This window comes from Mobula birostris, chromosome 10, assembly GCF_030028105.1.
Source record: "Mobula birostris isolate sMobBir1 chromosome 10, sMobBir1.hap1, whole genome shotgun sequence".
Classification (NCBI taxonomy): domain Eukaryota; kingdom Metazoa; phylum Chordata; class Chondrichthyes; order Myliobatiformes; family Myliobatidae; genus Mobula; species Mobula birostris.
Genome location: NC_092379.1, coordinates 47,385,483 through 47,390,043, shown reverse-complemented (window position 1 = coordinate 47,390,043; position 4,561 = coordinate 47,385,483). Strand labels below are relative to the sequence as shown.

Below are 4,561 nucleotides of genomic sequence, written 5' to 3'. Positions count from 1 at the left end.
TAGAACAATTGGCTTCCACTGATATCAATAGTTTAGATACTTCACTCTTAATATTAAATTTCAGTCACTTACCTGCGCTTTCCTTTTCGATCCAGAACTATGATTGAGAATGAATTAATGTGGCAGCAATTCTGGGTGAGCAGGAAGCCAAAGTGAAGAGTCAGTAAAATGTGATAATTGGCTCATTAGAACAGCTCGACAGAGCCTAGGCCTGGTCATAGTGCCGAGTCTGGCAGCGGAGCTGACGACCAGGTGTACTGGAGTTCAACCTCTCAACACGTCTCAGTTTCTATGTTTTATTGACTAGGTACTGAAGTCAAGAATACACCAAATTTTGCAGTGCTATTGGCCGGTCGTTCTCGACCTAGCCAGCGCCTGCACTTCGGTAAAAACCCCGACAACAATCTCCTTTAAAACATGATGTGTGTCGCTGCGTACTGTTTATTCCTGCACGTGACTCCAGATATGTAACAAAGCGGTTATCTCTGAACTGACGATGAACAATCTAAGTTTTCCCTGCCAGGAAATTCTAAATAGTTATTTTAACAAACAAAATGCAAAAACAGCAAATGCAAACATAATATAATAGAATTTTATTTTGCTAATTTTGACAGGAAGTGTGAAACTAGTTGCACCCTTATGCTTATAACCAACCGGTTACATTGCCTGTCCTTCATACTAACATCTAGTTGACCATAAAACATAAGACACTAGCTCAGATGCAGTTCCAATCCAGATTAACTTTATTCTTCCTCTTAACTGATATCATTGATATTACAATTGAAAGGAGAATCGTTTTCCCGTTAATATCATTACTTGAACAATTTTCTAATTAATTCGAATGGATATTTCACCGCGCCCTTCAACTGCTCTCTGAATTTGGTCTGCGTCCCTGCATAAATACACGTGTTGGTGCAGGAACTAAGAAGCTGCAACATGTATCCGCTCTCCTGAAGGATAAACTTCGGGCTGTTGCCATTGAAAACGACAACATGTGTTGCTTGTTATTTGGACAACCACAAAATTGACAACGTATGTCAGCCACAAGAGGATAAAACTTGCTGAAATGGCGAAAAGTAAAATAATGGACTTTCTCCTGCTCTGCATCTCGGGATCGCTCTGTTTTGCCCCATTCTTCGGGACACGGAGTCTCCTACGGGCTCTGCTGGCCGCCAGAATGAACCTGACAGCTAGAGCGTTAAACAGCAAAATCAGGAGGAACGGAAGGCAGGGGTTTAAAATACGGTCCAGCCAGTCAAAAACTCTCCATCCAACTGCGGTGTAATTGTCATCTTTTATGCTGCAGTACCAAGGGACCTTATTCATAACATAAAGAGGTTCATAGATAAAGTAAAAGGGGACGTTTTTCAAGCAGCCCAGCACGCAAACTACTCCAATCACAATCGCTGCGGTTTTCTCAGTGCAGTATCTTAGCTTCATCTGTTGGCAGCAAATGGCTATGAAACGGTCGTAGGTAAAAGCAACCGTTAACCAGACGGAGGTGTCTCGGGAAGCGCAGCTGAAGACAATGACGAGACTGCAGGCCGAAGTGGTGGACAGGAAAGTAGCGGGGAAGTAAATAGCCCGAAGTCGACTCAGTATCACAGCCGTGATAATGACCAGAAAATCTGTCACCGCCATGAACACCAGGTAGCGGGTGATACATTTCGAGAGGCCGCACTTTCCTTGAGACAGGATCACAATGGTTACAAAGTTAGCTGTAAGAGAGAAGGAAAAAGCAAACGATAATTAGTAGTCAGTTTCCCACGCAAGTTTATCAGTAAAAGGAGGGCGGATATGAAACTCATATCTTTGACAGTTGGTTCGGCAATTAAAATAGATCGGTTTATCGCTTATTGATTTCTCAATTAAAATAATTATCCTAAACACACATAAAATAATGGCTATAAAATGTGATACAGAAGTTATTTCCAAGCATAGGAAAGTTTTGATGTTGCAGGAGACTGAATCCGTCGTTAAAAAGTCCGACCGACCTATAATTTTAAACAAGTGAACTTCATAGCACAAGGCGTGTACTTTACAAGGCGGTAATTTTAGTAAGGAACCAAACAGAACTATGAAGGGAAAGGAATCGGATTATAGACTGCTAGAAATCATGAGGACGCAAGAAAACTTCAGTAACTGAGGTCATACAGTGACTCTTCTTCAAGAATAGAAACATGTAAAGGCGAAATCCAACGTTCGTTACGACTCTGACCTACATCGACAGTGAGGTCTTGCAACAGCAGATGATATCCGATCGTCCAATTCTTATTTCTTCCATTGTTTTGGACGAGATCTTGGTTTTGAACGAAGATTATATTACATTTCACAGCCCTTTATATATTCCCTGGGATTGTCAGGTCTGACTAGATTTCTATCAACAAATGGAAGGTAGAAACAGGGACTGGTCTTGACAATAATTCGAAAATTCACCCAAAATCTTACTTGATATGTAATGAATGATACTTAATATACATAGGGTCAAATAACATGCCAGGAAGCATCCTTACAGGGAAACACAGCCATCCACACGAATACTGTTAGTTTAATAACGCCAGTCACAACTTTGTAGTCAATTATTATTTTAAGTAATTATTTTAAACGAAACCAATATCAGTTAATTGGTTGATAATAAGCAGCAAGTTAAAGTTCAGGTTTGCATTGAAACGCACACATGTGTAAAGCTGAAGGAAACAACGTTCCTCGGGACCAAATGCAAAATATGTGTAGCAACCGTATATATAAATATATATAATATTAAAATGTTTTAATATTATATATACAGTAATATAACTATATATATGTATATGTCACATACACCGTATTAAATAATATTAACGGATAAAGAGTATTATATAGATGTACGAGTAGTCAGAAAGCGTAGTTACTACGTATACTTAAATATAAAACAGATTTATTACTACTGGCTTTGTCAGGAGTAATGTATACTGGGTGGTAACAAGATGTTTAGAATTCTCACGGCTGGGTGGGAGCAGCTGTCACCCAACTTTGTTATACTACGGTACCTTCTGCCTGGCGGGAGGAGGTCGAAGAGATTGCGGGACGGATTGTGCAGGTCAGAAAGATAGAAAGCAAGAGAAGGTACAGAAAATAATGACAGGTGATCATTTTAACCATCAGTTACATAAGTGACAAAATTATTGCCATTATCCAATTTGAAGTAGAGCACTTTTGCATTGCCGTGTAGATCTACAATCGGAACAGGTAGAGCGTAAACGGAGAGGAAGTCAAGCCGAACGGGAAAAGCGTCAATAGAATGTTAGAACTGATTTCAGAGCAATACTACGCATTCATGATCATGACCCGTGAAAGAATAAGACCATGCTGTAAAATAAATTATTTTTGTAATAACCCAATGAGATTAATTATATAAAGAGATTCCCTTTGTCAAGAAACTTGATTAAGTTCGTGCTTCATTAAGAAAAGACAACGAATAATCAGTGGATAATCAGAGCCCCCAAGCGGAGACTGAATAGTTATAATCAACGGGACATTTAGCTATGACATGGTCAAAAATTATATAATCTCTTATTCATACAACCTTTACCGAGAAGACCGAAAGCGGCGAGAACAGAATAATAAATCGCAAAGACTGGTCCATTTCCAAGCGCATGCATTTCCCGTGACGATGTGGAGGTAAGCCGTAGTCACTGAAAACAAAATATTTGACGCGTCTATTTATATCTGATGTCAACTACCAGAGAGACCATTAGGTTGAATCATCACAATTGTTCATTACAATTTTCTGAGCAAATTAAAACAGTCATGTTCAGGCGTATGCTAATTAATCCAGCTGAAAACATTAACATTTAAGACCAATTGATGCATAATTCAGCTAAGAACAGAATCCTTTGTATCTAATGAGATAAAGGTAAGCTGGAAATAGATGAGAAAGATGGTGGATTAGTACCGGACACGCAGTAAAGTAAAATTGAATGTGAAGTGGTAATATGGCATGAAATTGACTGAAACACAGTGTGAAGCGATAGGAAAGATTGATTTTAGATTATTGGGAATTTTACCCTTGTGACCGATATATCTGTTCAAATATATTGAATGACCCGACTCATTAACCAATATACACGTTTAGTATTTGTAACGTATATCATAAACGGCGAAATGAAGGCGACAATGCTGACATTTAAAGCGTTTATTAACTTCATGATGATAGTACCAGAAACTAAACTGGGTCCAGCATAAAACTTTGCAATGTCACATTTACTCAACTCAAAGAACGAGGTAAATTTATTATCAAAGTACGTACATGTCACCATATACAACCCTGAGATTGTTTTCTTACGGGCATACTCAGTAAATCCAGGAAACAAGTAGAATCAATGAAAGGCCATGACCAACAAGGCGGACAAACAGCTGCTGTGAAAATGAAAACAAAACGTGAAGTATTATAAAATACTTAATAATAATAAACCAATAAGCAATAAATATCGAGAATATTAGATGAAGAGTCTTTGAAAATGAGTCCATAGGTTGTGGGACAGGTCGGGGATGGGGCGAGTGAAGTTGGTTGAGGTTATTC

General features: G+C 38.7%; 1 pseudogene; it reads right to left on the bottom strand.

Annotated features, from left to right (window-relative positions):
• Positions 1 to 812: 812 nt before the first annotated feature.
• Positions 813 to 3,641, bottom strand: LOC140203972 (probable G-protein coupled receptor 139; annotated as a pseudogene).
• Positions 3,642 to 4,561: the final 920 nt, after the last annotated feature.